This window comes from Pteropus vampyrus, unplaced genomic scaffold (genome assembly GCF_000151845.1).
Source record: "Pteropus vampyrus isolate Shadow unplaced genomic scaffold, Pvam_2.0 Scaffold968, whole genome shotgun sequence".
Taxonomy (NCBI): Eukaryota; Metazoa; Chordata; class Mammalia; order Chiroptera; family Pteropodidae; genus Pteropus; species Pteropus vampyrus.
This window is the reverse complement of record NW_011889749.1, coordinates 102,458-124,525: the sequence shown is the minus strand read 5'-3', so window position 1 is coordinate 124,525 and position 22,068 is coordinate 102,458. Positions and strand designations below refer to the sequence as shown.

The 22,068-nt window shown below is 35.6% G+C and overlaps 1 non-coding gene and 3 pseudogenes across 1 annotated transcript; 2 read left to right on the top strand and 2 right to left on the bottom strand.

Moving 5' to 3' along the window:
• Nucleotides 1-120: 120 nt before the first annotated feature.
• Nucleotides 121-239, top strand: LOC111734317 (annotated as a pseudogene).
• Nucleotides 240-3,183: 2,944 nt separating this feature from the next.
• On the bottom strand, nucleotides 3,184-3,299 carry LOC111734318 (annotated as a pseudogene).
• Nucleotides 3,300-3,308: 9 nt separating this feature from the next.
• TRNAR-UCU lies at nucleotides 3,309-3,381 on the bottom strand. The gene has a single exon. It is a non-coding gene; the product is annotated as a tRNA-Arg (tRNA).
• Nucleotides 3,382-15,212: 11,831 nt separating this feature from the next.
• Nucleotides 15,213-21,238, top strand: LOC105309960 (annotated as a pseudogene).
• The last annotated feature ends 830 nt before the right edge of the window (nucleotides 21,239-22,068 follow it).

The following is a 22,068-nucleotide window of genomic DNA, read 5'->3' as shown; positions in this document are numbered from 1 at the left end:
ATTCAGTGTCTACTGTGTGACAGGCACTCTTCTAGATGCTTGAGATAGATTGGTGAACAAATCAGACAAATAAATCACTGCCCTAGTGATTAAAAGAGTAGAACAATTTAAAATCATTTAGTCTACGGCCACGCCACCCTGAACACACCCGATCTCGTCTGATTTTGAAAGCTAAGCAGGGTCAGGCCTAGTTAGTACTTGGATGGGAGACCACCTAGAAATACCGGGTGCTGTAGGCATAAATAAATAAATAAATCGTTTAATGCTCACCCAGCTTTTAAAGACCTTCATTGAATGAGCTTTGAGAGCTCCCACACATTTTATCTGAAGTTTGAATAGGGAAAAATTGACAATTTGTTTGGAGTATGTGGCAATAAGCTAGAAGCTAATAATTAAAGTAAAAGTGTGATTTTTTGATTCACACTTTTATTTTTTATTTATCAGTGTTATAATTAGACCCCTTAAGTAACTGAAGAATGTTATGAGTTTAACTCGTGGATTTATTTTTTATGGTGGGCTTAATTTCGGGAAGGAGTGGTGGTGAAAAGACATAGTAGCCCTGGAAATTAATGTTAAAGAATGGCATTGTAAATATCTTCTGTCATTTGGAGAATTATAGAATACTTAATGTATTTAATATTCACTGTGGGAAATGAATGTACTGCTCAGCTATTTTTGCCTATATGAGTAGTACAAGAGCTGACTCAAAGGAGATGACATGATAGTTCCTGTCCTGACGTGAAATAAGATGATGAGTTGTGGTGGAAAAGTGATATGGTCATGCCCATATTTGCTCACATCTCTTGTTCGTTTCCTTTTATAGAGGAAAACCAAAGAGAGTCACATTTCTTATTTTTATGTTTCCTCTTTGTATTTTGTTGTCATGCCATTTTTTCTTTTTTTCTTCTTAAAATTGCATTATAATGATTTATAATACAATTGATTCAAGTTGTGTTTTGCAATAATAAAAGTATCCCTTAGAATGGTCATGGCAGATGCATTATTCCCTTTTTAGGGAATTGATTACATGTATGGGCAGAGACCTTCTGAGCCCCTTGAGTGTGAAAGACATGTTTCATAAATCTTTATATTTCCTGATACCATCTCTAGTACAATGCCTGTTACAGAGTATATGCTCTTTCACTGTTTGTCTAGTGAAAGAACATGTACCAGGAATTTTATTTTTGCTTTCCAAAGTACCAAATACTTCCTTATAAGCCTACATAATTTTTTAAAACTTATTTTTATGGAAAATTTGAAACAAATTAAAATAGCATGATGAACACTGCAGCTTCCTAAATTATCAATATTTGATGTTCTTGTTTTATCTTTTCTTTCCCCTTGTTTTTCATTTATTGTTTGGGTTTTGCTTTAAAATACCCCACATATTATTATTTTACCCATAAGTACTATACTGCACTTAGTTTTTAATATTTTAAAATAATAATAATTTCTGTATTTCCTGTAGAGTTTTACTTTCATATCCTTTCTGTTCTAGTTTATGTCAGAGAAGGAAACTCTTACTCTATCAGGAGAAAAATCTGATTGCTACATACAAACTGGGTGCTTTTAAGAAGTTTTTTGTAACAAATATATTGCTTCTTTTAATCTTTTTTTTTTTAAATGTATTAAAAGATTCTAAATAACACTCCTGATAAATTCATGTCTCGTGGACATGAACCTGATTCTGAAAAATGTGCTTTGGAGTAGATAATCTATAGATTGGTCTCAGAATCGATATTAATGAATTAATTTACTTTCAAAATTCAACAGCACTGAACTCACATTAAAAACCTATTCTAGTAATTGTATTCTCAGTTTTGAAATTTCTTGTTAAAACCTATGTCATTATGTTTTTTGACTCTCTAAAATTGGATGACTCCATCATAAATATGACTTACTTAAGCACCAGTTTTCAAAAAAAGTATGGCATATGGTGGTCAAAATTACTTGCATAAAAACTCTAAGATGTTATTTGATTTTTCACTGTGTTGGTTTTTGCATTGGTGAGTAAAACTGCTGATGCTTTAGCACCAAGGCAGTGGCACCGCACTATATTAGTAGTCATTGTATTCAACACCGTACCCTACCTGTTGGAAAAAGACCTACAAAATGGTTTGCATTTACTAATGTCCTTTATAAAGCAGGAAAAATTAATTTATTAAGTCTCCACTCTTGGATATACTTTCTTAAATATTCTGCGATGAGATGGGAAGTACATTAAAAACATTTCTGCTGCACATGGGTATACAATGTTTGTCTTGAGGAAAAGCACTTTTGCGGTTGTTTGAGTTGCAAGCTAAACTAGCTTCATTTTTAAAAATAGAGAACTGTTTTTATTTGAAAGATGAAATGACACATTAACTAATTATTCAGACCTATATATTTGGCAAACATTTCATCAAAAATGAACTAAATGTGCCTGTCACTGCCAGACAAATAGCCGAGAGTATTTGTTGCCAATGACAAAGTTAGAGCTTTCAAGCAAAAATTCAAATTTTTGAAAATTTGCATCAGCCACCAAGTGTCAATACTTAGACTTTTCTAATGAGATCAGTGGTGCTCTTAATGAAAGTGATTTGCTAGATACTGTAAAATGAAATGTAACAACATTTGGAAGATCTGCATTAGTCAAACAATTTTGTTCCAAGTGAACAGTGCATGATGTTACAAAATCAAGCATGGGTAGAGGTCAATTTATTTATTTATTTTTGACCAAGAAGCTAAATGTTTAATTTTATTTAATTGCAATTAATTTAAATTTAAATAACCACAGACAATATTAGACAACACAGTTCTATATGGTTCCTAATGTGAGTAAACATTAAATGCATCCAAGTGTTTTTCCATTAAGCACATCTCAATGTGTTGCCACAGATGATAACGCAGAATAGCTTCCTGACTTGTGATGGGCCATATTTTAGTACATTTCTTTGTCTAATGACACAAAAATAGACTATGAATGGATAGAAGTTTAGCTTTTTTATGAGAAACTTATTCTGTAGCCAGAATTTAATGCTACATTTACCAATATCCTTAATTCTCTGATGCCACTGAATAACACTCTTGATTTGATAGCAGCTTTAAAAAAAGGGGGGGGGGAAGAGAAAATCCCTGCCATTTCTCAATGACTTTTATGATGATGATGATGATGATGATGATGATGATGATGATGATGATTTATGCCTACAGCACCTGGTCTTCCTAGGTGGTTTCCCATCCAAGTACTAACCAGGCCCGACCCTGCTTACCTTCCAAGATCAGACATCAGGCTTGTTCAGGGTGGCATGGCCATAGACCATGGACTGTGGCTGCACTGGGGCACGATCCCAGGACCTTCCGCGTAGAAAGCAGATGTGCTAACCACTACACTATGAAACCACGTCCACGATTATTTTTTTTTAATTTCAGAAATTTTGTAATATAAAATACATAGGAGCCAAGAGTAAAAGGAGAGAGAATGACAGGTTAAAAAGGATAGTGATAAAGGCAGAGAATAACACTAATGTTTCCAGAAATTCTGAGTGTTAAAAATCATGCACATTTAATAAAATTACCAATTAGTTTAAAGCTTAAAAAGTGCAAGTATTTGAAGCATACATGGTTTTGAAAACTTTATTGTTTTTCAAAGAGGAATAAAACCCTCTGTTCAAGAATATAGTAGTTGTTGCAATTCATTTTTTAGACAAACTATAAACACCACTGGTATCATCTTGTTTTCTATATCAGAAGCCTAAATTATGTTTTATTTTAAAAGGTCCATTTAGAATACAAGGTAGACCAATAGATTTTTTTCTTTTCTTTTTCATTTTTTTCCTCTCTTTTTTACCCCATCTACCACCCTCTACCCCTCCCCCCACGCTCTCGTAACCACTAGTCTACTGTCCATGCCCATGAGTCTCTGTTTGTCATGTTTGCTGCTTTTAGATTTATATCCCACATATAAGTGATATCATGTGGTTTTCAGCTTTTTCTATCTGATTTATTCCACTTAGCATGATTATCTCGAAGTCCATCCATGTTGTCGCATATTGCAGTATTTCATCTCTTCTTATGACTAATATTCTGTTGTATATAGGTACTACATCTTCTTTATCCAGTCATCTATTGTAGGACATTTTAGTTGCTTCCATGTCCTGGCCACTGTGAATAATGCTGCTATGAACATCAGTGTGCATATATCTTTTCCGATATGTATTTTCAAGTCTTTGAGGTAAATACCCAGTAGAGGGATTACTGGATCATCTGGTAGATCACTTCTTAGTTTGTGAGGAACCACCATACTATTTCCATAGTGGCTATACCAATTTGCAGCCCCACCAGCAGTATATGAAGGGTTTCTTTCTCCGCATCCTCTCCAACACTTGTTATAACTTGTCCTGTTGGTAATAGCCACTCTAACGGGTAGACCAATAGATTTTAATATCAGAGTATGAAAAATTCATTGATATGGTATCCGATTCCACACTGTAATTAACATTAAATAAACGTCCGTTTCTTGAATTTTGGCATGTATTATAAAGAATATCCACAATTATCTGGAAACCCTTAAAATACTTCCTTTTCAACAACTTATCAGTGGGAGACCATATTTTCTTCATATACTTGAACCAAACAACATATTGAAGCGGATTGAATGCAGAAGCAGATATCAAAATCTAGCTGTCATTGTATTAAGTTAAACAATAAAGCAACTGCAAAAAAATGTAAACAATATACTCTTCTCACTAAATTTTTTAAAAATATAGCTACATTTTTTTCATTTAAAAATGTTATTTATATTAACAAGTAATGGGTTTATTTTTGTTTTTAAATAAGTATCTTTAAAATTTCCTAGTCGTAATTTCTAATATGATAAATACATTGATAGATCTAACCCACATATCAAAAGCCTTTGGGGAGTCCTCAGGTTCTGAGGCCAAAAAGTTTAGAAACTACTGAATTAGTTACATGTTGTTGTTTTTTTTTTGTTTGTTTGATTGGGTTTTTTTGCTGCTGCTTTCCTATTTCCTTTCTTGTTTCCTTTCCTTTCTTATCCTTCTTTTGTTGAATGAGAGGAAAACCTCAGGATAGAAAGTTATTCCTTTGTATGATTTTATTAGCTATAAACAGAACACAAATTTTTTTCTAGTTTCATTGAGATATAATTGACATACAACATTGTATTAGTTTAAGGTGTACAACATAAATTGATATTTGTATATATTGTGAAGTGATCACCACAATAAATCTAGTTAACATCTACCACTTCACATAGTTATATATTTTTTCTTATGATGAGAACTTGTAAGATCTACTCTCTCAGCAACTTTCAAATACACAATTTAGTATTGTTAACTATAGTCACCATAGATGTCTTTTAAATCACTTCCTTGACTCATATATAGTTCAGTTGATAATTTTTGAATGATTCATACTTAAAACTACCATCTATTTATTTCAGCCTTTTGTTTTCATGATTAAGACAAGGTACATAATTTAGTATACAATAAGACATCCTATTCTAACATTTTGACAGATTTAATTACTTGTTATGAAAATACAGAGCTAACAAAGACTTATTGGGGAGACAGCTCTTGGAATTTGAAATTAGGATATTTTAATGGTTTATTTTCCCAAAAAAATATTAAAAAATGATTACATAAACCAGATCTACTTGATTGTTAAAACTGACACATCCATACAACAAAAATTTTGTATACCTAATATTATTCCTACTATAAATTTCCTAAACTTTCTAATATAGTCCAAAATTACAGTAGTAATCTCTTGCATGTTAACTTGGTACCTGTTATGTGGTCGATTCCTTTGCTTCAGTGCTTCTTTGCTCACTGTGGGTGTTATCTATTTGTTTGCTTTATAAGTAATGAAGATAGGTAAAATCCTATTTCATTAAAGGACAGTAGATCAGGGTTATTGAGGTAAGTCTTTAAGTACAGTTGGGAGAGGCCTCCAGTGCACATGTCACACATGGAAAGAATATACCTGATACTGGGTGTGGTGGAGAGCATGACGTTTGAGTCAAAGTTGGAAGAGGCTTTAAAAATACTATGTCTAGATTTTGTGTTCTAACTGTATATTACACTGTTATGCCTATGAAGCTCTCATGCAGCTTTGGGTGTGACTCTTTTTTTCCTTTCCACCCTGAGGGGTATGTGTCCACAGGCGCATGTGCGTGGACTTTTAACTTTGGGGATTTGTCGTATCATCTGAGAGAGAGAAAGAGAGAGAGAGAAAGAGAGAGCGCACTTATGTATATAGATAAAACATAGGTTTGTTTCCATTGGCTTTCCTCAACATTCATCATGATGAATTTGAAATGCAGTGTAAAAGTTTTTTTTTTGTTCTGTGGTCTGCTTATAAAAAATATGAAATGTATTACCAAACCTTGCCACCATCTTCTATTCCCAAACCAATTTTCATTACCTGTAGTAAGAATAGAAATTCTGTTCACACGCATGCACATACACAAACATACTCCTCCCTTCCATCCCCCGCACCCACTCATGGTACAGATGACGAGTGAGACATTTGGAACGTTACAAAATGAGCTACAGATTAAAACTGTATGAACTATCAATGTGATAGAACAGTCTTTTAGGAAATGCCCTAGTAGTTACTAAGGAGAAGATATGCATTTTTGAAGAGAATATCCATTCCTAGAATTTTAACCACAATGTTTCACCATTTAAATGAATTCTATTATGTTATGGTGAATAGACTTTAAAATCAGTGACTTGGTGTTGACAAATTTCAGTGATCAAAAATTAGCCATAGAGATCAGAAAGCTAGAAAGCATATACATTCCAGATAACCAGAAAAGGAAAGTCAAGGAAGGCATTTCTAGGCAGTGTTATCATTGAAGAAGTCAATAGCACTTGGGTAAGATTCATCTGAATGGTATGAAAAGACAAGTTTGGCTGAAGAAAAAGTAAGGCTGGAAAAAAACAACATTTCTGGCCTAATACTGATACTGTCTCCTTATCTGAGGCAATTGCCTGTGCCCCAATTTTCTGTCTGTAAAATGTGTGGTAATACAAACATGTATATTTTTTCTTCCAGTTACCTCAAAGTGCTTAAGAGGTATGTACTACCTCATATATTCCCTGACAGGCCACAGGCAGATAGTGTTATGCTTATTTTACAAAATGGCAAAATTGAGAATTGGGAAAGTTGAAGAGGCTTCACATAGTGATGAGTCAGCAATGAAGACATGGAAAAACACGTCCTTTGGCTCCTGCTGCTATATTCCTTCTGTTCTGGATTGTATTACCTTTTGGTATTTTATGTGGTTTTTGTGATTGATGAATTAAAGTGCTTGCATTAAGGAGACAAAATGTAATCCAGTGTCTGCTAATAATGGTTGGTGATGAAGACAGGAGAACACTCTGCCTCGTAGCTGGGACTCTCCTGATCCTTTTTTCAAGTGAGTGCATTGTGAGTTGTCTCCTTATTCTGACTTCAATATATTATCACAAAATGCTCCGCTGTTTTTGTTTTATATTCTTTATAAAGGACTGGAGAAGCTATTATCTCATTTTCATTCTCATTAGGTAGATAGAGCAGATGATATTACACCTGTTCTATCCCAGACAGAATATAATAATGGCTGTCATTTACTGAGCACTTTGCTGTAGCCAAATTCTCTTATATATTTATATTGTCTCATTTAATCATCATAGCAACCCTGTGAAGTATGTGGAATTGGCTCCACATTTATATATATAAACATGGAGCTCAGAGAAGCTAAGTAATTTGTTCAAGGTCACACAGACTTAAAATTTGTTAGACTCCTAAGACCCTGATGCTTGCATTGCACTCCATTTTCTTTCAAAAGATTGTCAGTATTAGAAAAGGTCTCCTGAGCCTAGAACATTACTCCTATTTTTTGGTCTCTCCCATAAAGCGTACTCACAACAAACCAGTTGCTTAATTTACTAATTAACTGATTGGAATTGTTAGGCCAGTTAAAAAGTAAATTTCAATAATAAAAATAGTAGCTATCACATATCTAATGCTTACCATGTGTCAGGCTATGATCTAAATTTTGAACACATTAAATAACTTAAGCATCACAACAATGTACAAAGTAGTTACTCTTATGTGGAATAGTTACTATTATCATCCCTAGATGAGAAAACAGAAGCACAAGAGCTTAAGCAGCTTGTCTAAGGACACGCACAGCTAAAAAATTGTGGAACCAGGATTTGAACCCAAGTTTGAGAGCTCTTAACGACTCTACAGTCCTGCCTTTCAATAGAAAATTCACTTCAGCAAATATTGGCTTTGTACGTATATGCTATGCTGGTAGAAAATATAGTTCCTACAATAAGCTTACATTTCAACAGAAAACAAGGTATAGCAGATACTCGCAATAAACTATAACACATAGCCCATGGAGGGTAAATGCTGTATGAAGGTATGAATAAGTTTGGATTGAAATAAATAATAAAGAAAATAAGTTGTATGAGTGTTAATTCACCTTTCTAAATAATGTACTTTATTGTGGATGGGTGACTTGGCAACCGGGAGAAGCTGGTTCCATGTGTTCTAAAATAAGCAGGTTACTTGGCTAATATTCAAACTCTAAATAGGTATGTGGGTTGTCGCTATTTGACCTGAACCAACTTTAAATTCCCTGGTGTTCTTGCATGATTTCAGTCACTCTGGGATGAAAAAATTAACTTTTCTCTAAATGTTGTGAAGTTAGAATTTAATACTTGGCAAAATACTGTGAGGCTGACAGGAAGGAGATTCGTAAGTATTATATCATTCTTTTGTCAGGGTGTTCTCTTTTTCTAGCAGGAAGTGTTATGACTTGCTCTCTGAAGTTGCAATTGTAAGAAGAATGTTGGGTTTCCAGATCAGCATTCTGGGCGTGGGAGGTTCCTTCTGTTCGTGCTGCGAGGAAAAAAAAAAAAAAAAACAGGTTTGCTCTCGCTGTTGCAGAAGGATAATTATTTTTATATTATTTTGTTAAGCTCTAACTTAGATTACTCTATATTTAAGCAGAAATTTACTTTAAAAGGCTTGAAATTATTATTTGTTTGTGTAGTTAAACATTTGGAGACACTTTCTGAATCTTACTTATTCAAGTAGCACCAAATTTAAGAGAAATTTTAAAAGTTTACAATCTAACCTGTTCTCTATATATTGTCTTTTTATTTTGAGACTAAGGGACTTTGTACATTTTAAGAATTGCTTTTGAAATCCTAATTTATAGCTGTATGTATTTATCAAGTAAGATGACCAAAGGTTTAAAAGACAGAAACTGTTACTCTATATTTTTGGGGTTAGGGTGGGATTTCAAATGCCTTTAGTCCCTGTTAAATATTTTTTCTATATTCTGTGAAATAGAAGATGAGGAATTGTCATGACATGTCCTGATTAGACTGGTATTCTACTCTTATAGAATGACATATGACGAACTGTTGTCCTAGTATTTATTTATACTTCACAAAATAAATGAAAATCATTGGTGATGAAATTTTGGTGGTATTATTTTATAACATGGTAGTGATAGTGATTTTTGGTGCTCACAAACTCACCAGCGTTTTCAACCATATGGTAATCCTATAAGTTTAATTTCTCCTTACTTCAATATAGTTAGTTATATAAATACTGACCCAGAGTTAAGGGTAACCTCTCAGTGTGGTTGTACTTCATACACATGTATGAAATAAAGAGTGAAATATGAGACAAAATAATCTAGTTTTCAATTGACAAGGGCTATATTTGAGAACATACATATGTTAATACATAAGCTTTCAACTTAGCTCAAAGTCTAAGCTTAAACTGTATCTCTAGTGATTCTTGAGTTGTACATCATATTTGGTTGGAGTTGAAGTGTGTTAACTAGTTTGATCTTGCCTTGAGATCTGATGTAATGTGATGTGATGTGATGTGATGTGATGTGATGTGATGTGATGTGATGTGATGTGATGTGACGTGACGTGACGTGATGTGATGTGACGTGTTGTGATGTGATATGATGTGACGTGTGCGTGTGTAGATTGCCCTTAGCATCAATGTTAATTTTCTAAGGAAGGGAGAATGGAAATACCCATCAGGTATAATTTCATTAAGAGCAGATATTTTTTTCATAAATTATTTGGATATTTTTGAAAAGTGTCAAAATTTACTTAGGAAATGTGGAAAGGATTCGACTTTTTAAAAGAAGAGTGTACTATTTCAATCTAAGCAGTTAATACACCTTAGCTTTGTAAAGATGGGAGGAGTGGTGTCATTTTGTGTCTGGGTTTGATAAAATATTCTTCATCACAAACAAAGGGGCTTTTAAAATATAATTAAGATATATATTAAATATATACAAAATTCTGGTCTGGCAAGAATTTAAAGAATGTCTTCAATCTGAGAAAATTAAATTGAATGTTTCTATTATTGGAAAAGTTATTAACTTTTTTTTTAATAGCCATTGCTTTAAGGTCTTGTCTTTTTTATTAAGTACAAAAAAAGGAAACTTTTACTTAAAATGGAAGTATTTGATATTCTTCTAGGAGAGGACACAAGATTGGGCACCCTTTTGGATTTCAGTGACATATAAGTATCAGTGTTTGAAATAAAGATCAATCTAGACTAGAATAGTATTTCCAGAAAATGAAATCCTGGGATGTCTGGGGTTTGCTTTAAAATAATTTAGGAAAGAGAGGAGGGAGAGTAGGAACTGGGGGTAGAAGGGACGGGAAGAAAAGAGAGAAAGGATAGGAAGGGAGAATAGATGAAGCAATTGTGGGGAAATCTTGATACATGTAGAATCTGGATGATGGGTTTATAGGCATTTCTTGTACTGTTTTCTCTTACCTTTGTATATATTGAAAATTTTCATAATAAAACTTAAATATAGCTTTAGTTTGGGGCAATTTACATTTATTTGTAGATGTTACTTTTATCTATAAATTGCAGGTTTGTCAAAACGTAATTTGTACATAATGTGTATTACTGTAAAGGTAAAATGTGCTGCTTGATTGCAAAATTGTTGTAAGTAAAAACTGTTTCTGAAAAAAAAACTTTCTGTTTGACTTTCAGCTAAATTCAAAAGACAGGTAGAAAACATCTTGAAGAATTTTGTAGTATCTTGAAGTATTAAACAAGAGTATAGATAGTTAAAGCATGCTAACAGGCCAATTGCATGTGAAGAATGTGGGAACATTATTATGTCTTGACTATTTTGTTCACAGCTTTCTCTAATAGAGTATGCATTTAAAAAAAAAACTATTTAGTCTGCGTTATGTTTAAGTCTGTTCACTTTCCCTACTTGCCTCCATCAGAATTTATTCAGCAAACATTTAGTAGGTGCATTTTATTGTAAGCCAAGATATAGTCAAATAAGGTACCAACTCTGCTTTCAAGGAGCTCACAGACTAGTGGAGGAGATAGAGAAGTAGAAGGTCATCACACACTGAAAGGGCAGGGGCTACAGGAATTGAAGAAAGGGAGTTACTGGTTAACAACTATGACTCTATGGTGCATCTCCTTTTAAACAAACAGAAAATTTGAGATGACTTAGTTGTAGGTATTAGAGAAGTAGAAAGAGAGCTAAGGTAGCCTAGTTTAACTGTGTAGTCTCCCATGTTACTTTGCAAATAACAGCCATCTCTGCTCCCCTGTTCTCTTAATAACCCTTCATACTTCTCTCATGTATCTGCAGGAGTTGTTAGAGCAGCATACATGCGAGATACCAGTCTCTTTTTCACATTAAATAGTAAGCTAATGTTTACCTCTCAAATTTTTGTATAAATCCAGGACAAAATTGCAGTTACAGATAGGCTGCTACTTGGGGTTGGATAAAGGGTAGAGGTAGCCTTCAGTCACTGATAGAGACTTCCAAAGTTTACTTCTCAATTGATTTGGAATTTGAAACATATTTTATCATGGAAATAGTAGGTAAGGTTTTTCAGATCACTTAACAAGTGTCTCCGAAATGGTATATCATGTTATCAGAAATGTTACGTTTTAGTGTCCATATTTTTTTTAACCTAAATAAGATGTAGAAGCATAGTTGCTAAATATATCTAAATTTCTGTTCCATCAGCCAGTTGCTTTATTCTCTAGTCCCGAATACTGTATAACCTAACAGCATATATAACAGTGCCTCATGGGAAAATACTGTCAGTATTATTTGGCATAATTTAGTAATGTCCCCTATTTAGTTTTACCAATTTGCAGCTAAAATGTCAAGTAGAATTACTGAAATATCTAGGCTTGAAAAACAACCTCGCTAAGTAAAAGTATGCTGTACATGTTGTCATAGAAGTTTGCTCTCCACATTGACTATAATCAGGAATTTTTAAATAATGCTGAAGTGCTAGAATAATGAACAGTAAAATTTTTTACAGCTTCTTTCCTCCTTCTACTTTAACCTTTCCTAAACTTTCAAGACTAGGAACCTGTGGCATGTGTGAGAGTGTTTAGAGTTCAACTAACTTGTTTTGACTTTTGGAATAAGAAATCATTAAATTAAGAAAGGTGCATATAGCCTCTTAAGCTATTACAGTTACTCCTTTATCAATATTCCATTAAAGTTTTCTAGAAGGAAGCAAGCAAAACTTCAAATCGCTTGCTCCTTGAGAAAAATCAGTTGTAAGTTTACAAACAAATCAATAAAAAACTATGAGTACCATAGTGATGGCTTAGGAATTTAAAAAAATCCTAAAATGAAAAGTAAATCACATAGATACTTGAGTGTTTGGTTATGTTTATACTAACACTAAGTTATTAGCACTGATACAGTAGGAGTGGTTATTCACGGTACTTATCTTTTAAGAGGCTAAACTTAAGCAATATTAAATACTGTGAAGACAAGTGTCATATGTAGGAATGAATGTGCCAGAAGAGAACGTAAGCATTTGTGTCCTTATTTTTAAAAAGTATGGTCTTTTTGAGGAGACCAGGCAAAATGGCATAGATGGTAGAGGCATTGTACATCTCCTCTTGCAACATCAAAGTTGTGATGGAACATGGAGCAAACAGCAAGCAGAGTCACCTAGGTTCTAGATAAACAGAAGCCCTACAACTGGGGAGAGAAATAAGAAATCACCCTGAAACAGTCGGAAGTAGGATGGAGCGAAGATGCGAGGCTACTCGGTCTCTAGGTGCTGAGTGGGACAGAGGCTATAGCAGGTGCAGACGCTCCTCTTAACGGTGCTGTGTCTGCAAACAGACTTTCATGGTGACGGACTCGCTTGCTCTGAGCACCAGCGCCAGGTCGGCTGCCGGGAGGGGTGGGGAGAGAAGACACCAGGGACTTATAAGGGGACAATGAGTTATAGTAGTGAGGGCCGGAGGCAAGGCTTTCTCCCAGGCAGAAGTGCCAGTAGTATCCATTGTTCCTCTGTTGAGCCCTCCCACCTGCCAGTGCTTGGACTCAGTGCCACCGTAGCTGATAACAGAGGTCGCTCTACCCATAAGATACCCTGAAACTTCACGTCCTCCAATTCATGGCCCTACCCAAGCCACATCCATTTGTGTCCTCAGCGAGTCCTGTGAAACTTGCTAAGCAGCTCCAAGATCCGCACTGATGGCAGCTGACCTCGTTTTCTGCATTGGCTTCTTGAGACACTGATAAGCACAGCATCTGTGGATTGCTTGCTGAATCTTAACAGGTGACTCCAGAGGGCACAGGCTGGGGTTAAACTTGATTTGCAGCTGAACCCCTCTCAGGACTGTGCCACTGGACACCTATTACACAAAGCCATGCTAATAAGACTGGGAGACTTAAGAGCTTTGATTAGTATGTAGAAACAGACACAGAAAGGCAGCCGTAACTGGAAGATAAAGAAGCAGAAACCATATGCAATAACAGGACAGAGATCCAAAGATTATGGAGTCAAGCAATCTAACAGACGCAGAGTTCAAAACACTGGTTATAAAGATGCTCAATGAACTTAGGGGAAGTGTAAATGAAATCAGTGAGAACTTTAACAAAGAGATAAAAAAAAACATAAAAATAGAAATGGAAATTATAAAAGGGAACCAGTCAGAAATGAAGAATACATTATCTGAGATGAAGAATATATTAGAGAGAATCAACAGACTGGAGAAAGAAGAGGATCGAACCATCAATATAGAGGATGAGGAAGCCAAGGACATCCAATCAGAGTGGCAAGAAAAAAGAAGCCAAGAATATAATAATAGTTTAAGAAGCCCATAGGACACAATTAAATGTAAAACCATCCATGTCATAGGGGTATATGAAGGAGAAGAGAGAGAACAAAAATTTGAAAACTTATTTGAAGAAATAATGATGGAGAATTTCACTCATGTGAGGAATCTAAGGAGCAAAAAGAACAAATTAATCAAAAACAGACACAAAAGTAGAAGACAATCTGGTGTAGCCAGAGGGAAGGGGGGTTGGGGGACTGGGAGAACGGGGTGAAGGGTTAAAGAGGTCAAATTTGTAATTGATAGATGTTCGTGGTAATGGAGAACATGGCATAGAGAATGCAGTCAGCATTAATTTAATGACTAAGTGTAGAGCCAGAAGAGAGAAAGAACAATCAGGGGATTGTTTCATAAACTATATAAATGTCTAACCAATGTACTGTATACTTAAAACTGATAATAAAATTAAATTTAAAAAAAAAAGAAATAATGATGAAAAACTTCCCTAACTTGGTGAAGGAAATAGACATACAACTCAGGAAGCTCAGAGATTCCCAAAAAAGATGAACCCAAAAAAGCCCACACCAAGACACACCATAATTAAAATGCCAAAAGTTAAAGACAAAGAGAGAATCTTAAAAGCAGCAAGAGAAAAGCAGTTAGTTACCTACAAGGGAGCACCCATAAGACTAGCAGCTGATTTCTCAAAAGAAACTTTGTGGGACAGAAGGGCTTGGCACAAAATATGCGATGTGATGAAAACCTAAGATCTGTATTCAAAAATACTTTAACCAAGAAAGCTATCATTTAGAGTCGAAAGACAGATAAAGAGCTTCCTAGACAAAAATAAGCTAAAGGAATTCATCAACACCAAGCCAGTATTACAGGAAAAATATTAGAGGGACTTCTTTAAGAAGAAAAAATATGTTTCAGAAACGTGAATAAAGAATGGTTATAACTAAATATCTATCAACAAGTACCTCAAATGGAAAAGAATTAAGTGCTCCAACCAATAGATAAGGTGGCCGAATGGATAAGAAAACAAGACTCCTACATATGCTGACTACAAGAGGCTCACTTCATGAGCCACTGCTGTCTTTGTCTACACCATAACCATGCTGCCCTACACCATCGTCTACTTCCTTGTTGGAGGGCACTGCAAAGCCATGCGCATTATGCTGGCTGAAGAGGGCCAGAGCTGGAAAGAGGAGGTGGTGACCAAGGTGATCTGACTACAGGGCCCTCTCAAGGCCTTCTATCTGTACAGGCAGCTCCCCAAGTTCCAGGATGGAGACCTCACTCTGTACCAGTCCAATGCCATCCTGTGCCACCTGGGCTGCTCCCTCAGGCTGTATGGGAAAGACTGGTGGGAGGCTGCCCTGGTGGGCATAGTGAATGACAGCAAGGAGGACCTCTGCTGCAAATATGTCACCCTTATCTACACCAACTACGAGGCGGGAAAGGAGGACTATTTGAAGGAGCTGCCGGAGTACCAAAAGCCTTTTGAGACCCAGCTGTCCCAGAATGGGGGGGAGGGGGTGGAGGGGAGCAGCAGGCCTTTCCCATGGCAACCAGATCATGGGCAACCAGATCTCCTTCACTGACTACAACCTGCTGGACTTGCTGCTGAATCACCAGGTCCTGGCCTCCAGGCTGCCTGGACTCCTTCTCTCCACTCTCAACCTGCGTGGCTTACCTCAGCACCCAGCCCAAGTTCAAGGCCTTCCTGGCCTCCCCCGAGCACGTGAACCTGCCCATCAATGGCAACAGGACAGTGAGAGCTTGTGGCACCCCCAGCAGGAGGCAGAGGCTGCCTGCCAACCAACCCTTCCCCAGAACCAATAAAATTCCCGAGAGAGGAAAAAAAAAGAGAGAGAATCACTTCAGATTAAAAGACATACTCAGACTAAAAGGAAGGGGATGGAAAAAGATATTGCCTTGATGGACCTAGAGGGTATTTTGCTGAATGAAGTCAGATAGAGAAAGACAAATACCACATGATTTCATGTACATGTGGAATCTAAAGAACAAAATAAACGACAACAAAAACAGAAACAAACTCATAGATACAGGGAATATTTTGAGAGCTACTAGATGGGAGGGGATTGTGGAGATGGTGAAAAGGGCAAAGAGATTAAGAAATACAAATGGATAGTTACAAAATAGTCATAGAGATATAAAGTGTTAGCATATGGAAAAATGGTCAATAATGTTATAATAAATATATAAGGAGGAAGAGAGGTACTAGATTTAGTGGGGTGATCATTTTGTTATATAGATCTCTAATCACTATTCTGTACACCTGAAGCTAATATATTATTGTATGCCTACTATAATTGGAAAAAAAATCATTGAAATGTATAATGTAAATATGAGCAACTAATTGTCTATTATATTTCAATAAAGCTGGATTTAAAAAAGTATGGTCTTTTTTCAGTATCCATTTAACAATAATGTTTTGAAGAAAGAACTTTTAGAACTGTATATAGTCTTTACTGAACCTGTTGCCTATATTCTGTGGGTTTTTGCAATTACAGTTTTGTTGATTTCAGTTCAAGGATTAAGTGAATCCCTTATCCTTTAAGTAATGAAAACAAGTTAATATCAGCTAGAGGGGTCACTACATTTCCTGGCAACTATTCATATTTCTCAATATAATTGTCACATTAGAAGCTGTTAAATTATCTTCCATAGGATATAATAGGCATGAACCTTTATCCCACAAAGCAGTGTGTTGCCTCTTTTTTTGTTGGTTTATTTTTATGGTAAGAGTAGTTAATTATCTTCTCTCAAACACACTCTTTTAATTTTATGTTTGCTGCACAGATCTGTGTACTGGGCAAAGTCCCTTAACTAGCCTGAGTTCTTGTTTCTTCCCTAATATAATTTCAGTAATCACTGGCTATTGGGCATGGTGGAAATTATCCCAACCTTTGAAACATGGCAGGCAGTTGCAATATTTTTGAGCACTGGATTATTATTGTGGGAGTACATGAGAGGAAGATGAAGTTTAGACTCTTTTCTTGAGAAATAATCTTGAAATAAGACTTGCAGAGCAAATAGTTAGACAAGTATTTGTGAGCTGTTGATAAAAGAATGGTTCTCTTTTATTGGAGAAGATTAATCTTTTTGACCAAGTTTGAGGATCTGTGTAGAGGAGGCAGATTAACTGAATCAGGTAAGATGGTAGATGTCTCAGCTGGACTGTCCTCACATTCACTTATATAACTATAGGCAGAAGTCTATAATTAAATTGCTAAATTTTGTGGCAATATTTTTTAAATGCTGTGAGAGTTGAAGAGAAAGAGCAGGGGTGTGGAGTCATTGAGAAACATGGTTTGGGAGAGGATGAAGCATCTGCTGAACCTTGAAGGGTGAGTAGAATTTGGATAGGGAAAGAAAAATAAAGGGGAAGGCATTATAAGTGCGAGAAGTAGATACAGAGAGAGGGAGTTCTTACTAGGAGAGAGGGAAAAGGAAGGAAGGATAAAACAAAAGATACTGACATAAGAGTTAATAGGACATGTTTGCGAGGATGGTTGTGAACAAAAAGCTAATTTTGAGTGTTGTTGAAAGGTAAAACTGATTAGATGTGACTAGTAAGATCACTCTAGAGGATCTTGGAATATCAGTCAGAGATTAGATAATCTTTTCAGGCATAGGCAATTATAGCTTCCTACAAGAAGAGTGACATGATGTAAATGGTTGTAGGTATTAGTTTTGTGGCACTCTCAAAATGCATTTGGTATAATATTGAGAATGGACTGTGCCCATGCATTATACCAAATCCTATGGTGAATACAGAGATAAGTAAACTGTATTTTTACTCTAATAAAGTTATATTCTTGTTGGGGAAATAAATTCATTCAATAAGTCTTTGTTAAGGAGGCTATATAGCATTAGCAGTTGAGGATACTGACTTCGATGTTAGACAGACCTGGGTTTGAGACCTGGCTCTACCTTTTTGTGTGACTTTATGCAAGTTACTCAAATTCTCAAAGCCTGTTTGCTTTTCTGTAAGATGGGAATAACAGTATCACCTGGTTCATAGGAGTTTTCTGAGAAGTAACTTGCATAATGTATATAAAGCGTTTAGTACGGTCCATGTAAATAATAACTCCTCCAATCACAATATTTAGTTCCAGACACTAATGTCCATGTTAATTAAATGTCATTTTAAAACCAATAAAATAAAAATAAATAATCAGTCTTCCATAGATGTTAAACTTACAGTGATGTTATTATATTGTCTTATTATTATTACCTACTCTGTAATGGGGCTGGGGATATGAGGATGAATGGGTTGTGGTATCTTTCATCCAATAACTTTGTATAATAGTATTAAATGCTGTCATTGTGGCGATTATATTTTCTCATTCGAAAACTGGTTCATGTGGTCTGAGAGAAAAAAAAAAAAGATATTTTAAATTGGAGCTGTCTAAAGGAATCCAGCACCGGCTATAATAGAAGAAAACACAGTTTTGTGAGAGTACTGGGAGGAGAGAATTTTTTATCTCTAGTGGCATCAATCTGAAAAGACTTCCCTAAAGATGTTCTTGAAGAGTAGATAGGAGATGGGTGAAGAACATTGCACAAAGGACTAGAGGTGAGAAAATATATGACCTGCTTGGGGAATGGGGTATTTTTTTTTTTTTTTTAGTTAAATAGGTTTCATTATGAAACAATATTGGACTGGTAGAAAGTTTTCTTCTCATTATATTTAAATAGAAATAGAAAAGCTCAAAGTATTTAACAGAAATGATATTTGTGATGAGAGAAAACAACTTCATTAAGTAGAAAATAAGATAGGTTGAGGGAGGAAGGATAAATACAATGGTTATAACATTAAGCAGTAATCAGCTATATTCAGCTTCTAGTTTTTGTGTTTTTTTTTCAGTTACAGTTGACATTCAATATTATACTATTTTCAGGTATACAGCATAGTGGTTAGACATTTATGTAATTTATGAAGTGATTCCCCCAATTAGTCTAGTACCCACCTTGGCATATTGTACTACATAGTACAATATTATTGACTACAGAGAATGGGGTATCTTTATATAGAGTGTGATTCAAGGTGTAGTGTATGTAATAGGATGTAACATTGGAAAGATAGGCATGTATCAATACAGAAAACTGTTAGGCCTTGAAAAAGTTAGGCCTGAAAAGTTGGGGCTTCTTTTGGCATGGAATATATCATAGATCTGCACTTTGGGAAGTTAGCAGTGTTAAGATTACACTGGAGAGGGAGACAAGACTGTAGATAGATCCACTAAAAGGCTTTTGGAATAAAGGCAGCTATGTGGTGATAAAAGGGCATGATGAAAGAATCCAGAATGCTTAGTGATTTACTTCACTAAATAAATCACTTTGTTTATTGTGGCCAAACTTCAGTCTTAAATTGGTAAACCTGGAGACTGAGTGAAAGTGGGTAAGTTGAAGAGGAGAACTGATTCAGGAGGAAAAATAGTTAAAAGGAAGTGGGGGAAATAATGTGGCTATAAATTCAGTTGTAGACTCTCATATTTCCCTGACTAGAATCCTCCACACTGACCTTCATTCTCCCTTGGCCAGTGGGTCAAGTCCACATTCTGACTGTAACTCTTCTAAATTGGACCTGACCTTCTGTTCCAATTGTCTTTGTCACAAACCCTAGGCACAATGCTCCAACCACACTTTCTCCAGCTCCAGAATGCCTTTATCAAAGTATGATGTCTGTCTGAGGAATTCCTACTTATTTCTAAGATAAAGTTCAAAAGTTACTTTCTCTGGAAAACCCTTTCTGATGCCCATCACTCAGTAAATATGACTATAGTAGCATGATAGCACTGATATTGTGTGTTCATTTTTCCACCTCTTTACCCCACTGCTGATTATATCTGCAGCACCCAATTGGCACTGCCTGGTACATACTAAGCCTTCAATTAAGGCTTGACTATACATGAATGAGTGGGTGAATATAGTAGACATTCAAGTTGAAATCTTCTAAAGTCATTCGGAAACACAGGACTGGAGCTTGAGTACTCATAGTAAGAGTAGGTGAGCTGTAGCTCACAGAGTGTCGCACGCCCATCTGACCTGGAGACTAGTGCTGTTGACTTGCCTAACTAGGGAGGAGGTAGGGTTGTGGTTTCTGTTGGTAGAGGTAGGTATGTGAAGTGTGGGTGTTCCAAAGCCCTGCCTGTTTTGGATGGAAGAATGGGATAAACACATACCTTTTTGTTCATACCATTGAATTGTTCATACATAGCAGTGACTGGGGTGTTTTTTTCACATTTATAGTAAAATGATATACTCTTCCATGTTTTGTCCACTCTTTGTTGCTCTCTTCATGATACAAGCTTAAGTATATGTTGCCAAAGCTCTGATTTAAATAATCAGCCTTGCTTTCCCAATTCTGATTACCTAGCATACTAGTAGCTGGGAGTTTGTGGTGAATATACCCTCCTATTTTCTTTTAGTTGCCTTTCAATTTCAAGAAAATAAAAACATAAAGTTCATTATCAACTCTTGATTATCCTGGGGAGTTTCCCAATGTGTGTGCCCTGCTTCCTAGTTCAAATGGTACTGATTGATATAGATTAGTAAATAGATTATTCAGTCAGCTGCATTTCTATAGTGAATCTCCTTAGGGGATGAAAAAGGGCACCCCTCCTCATCTCTGTCAAATACCTTTCAGAATTTGAGTAATAGTTTCAGGTTATTATTTGCAGGTACACTTTTCTCAACAAATATTTGTGCTCAGGGTTTACAGTGTAGTTAAATAAGCCAGAGGAGTGGTTGCATAATTGCCATATTGTTAGTCAAACTCCATAATTAAGGATGACTTCATAGGCATAAGATTCCTCTATGGGTGACGCCCTGAATTCAGACCGTGTTGTACACCATATCCTTTTATGAATAAACAAACAAGGTTTTGTTTGCTTTTGTTTTATTCCCTTATTTGAAAATCTGTTTTCCTGTGCCTCAGATGTTTAGGGAGAGGGTGTGCTTTTTTGCTGCTACTTTTCTCTTTATAGAGGACGCAGGCATAGGAGCTAGGGACAGATCAAAGTGCTTTACAGATGAGAGAACTCAGAAAAATGCGAAGACCCTGGAAGCTTTTACTGTTTGTTAGTAAATTTAAATGGAGGGAAATATATATTTCTATTTCGTTGATATCAGCTCTCTGTCAATCTCTGTGTCTCCATGTAAATAAAATTCGCTTTTATGGGAAGACGGGCCGAGGGGGGGCGGCAAGGAGTCAAACTTTCTTTTTGCTTCTCAATCACATACTATGAGTTTGAAGTTAAACTTTTATTCAGCAAGATTTATTTACTTTTCACTTCTTCACATTTTTTAGCATCAATTTTTAAAATATACTTTTTTCTTGTCTTTATTGAAATAGACAATTAGTTGCTTGTATTTACATTGTACAATTCAATGAGTTTTTTCAATTATAGTTGGCATAAAATCATATACCAGTTTCAGTTGTATAGCATAGTGATCAGAGATCCACATAACTCGCAAAGTGATCACCCCACTAAATCTAGTACCCTTCTTCCTCCTCACATATTTATTACAACATTATTAACCATCTTCCCCATGCTATACCCTACATCTTCATGTCTATTCTGCAACTATCCATTTGGACCTCTTAAACCCTTTGCCTTTCTTTGCCCCCCACAACACCCCTCCCATCTAGTATCCCTCTAAATATTCTCTGTATCTATGAGTTTATTTTTGCTTTTGTTGTTGTTGATGATTTTGTTCTTTAGATTCCACATGTATAAGAAATCATGCGATATTTGTCTTTCTCTGTCTGACCCATTTTATTTAGCGCAATACCCTCTAGGTCCATCACGACAATATCTATTTCCATCCCCTTCCTTTAAGTATCTGTGCGCCTTTTAATCTGAAGTGATTCTCTCGTAGGCAGCATATGTAGGGGTCTTGTTTTCTTATCCA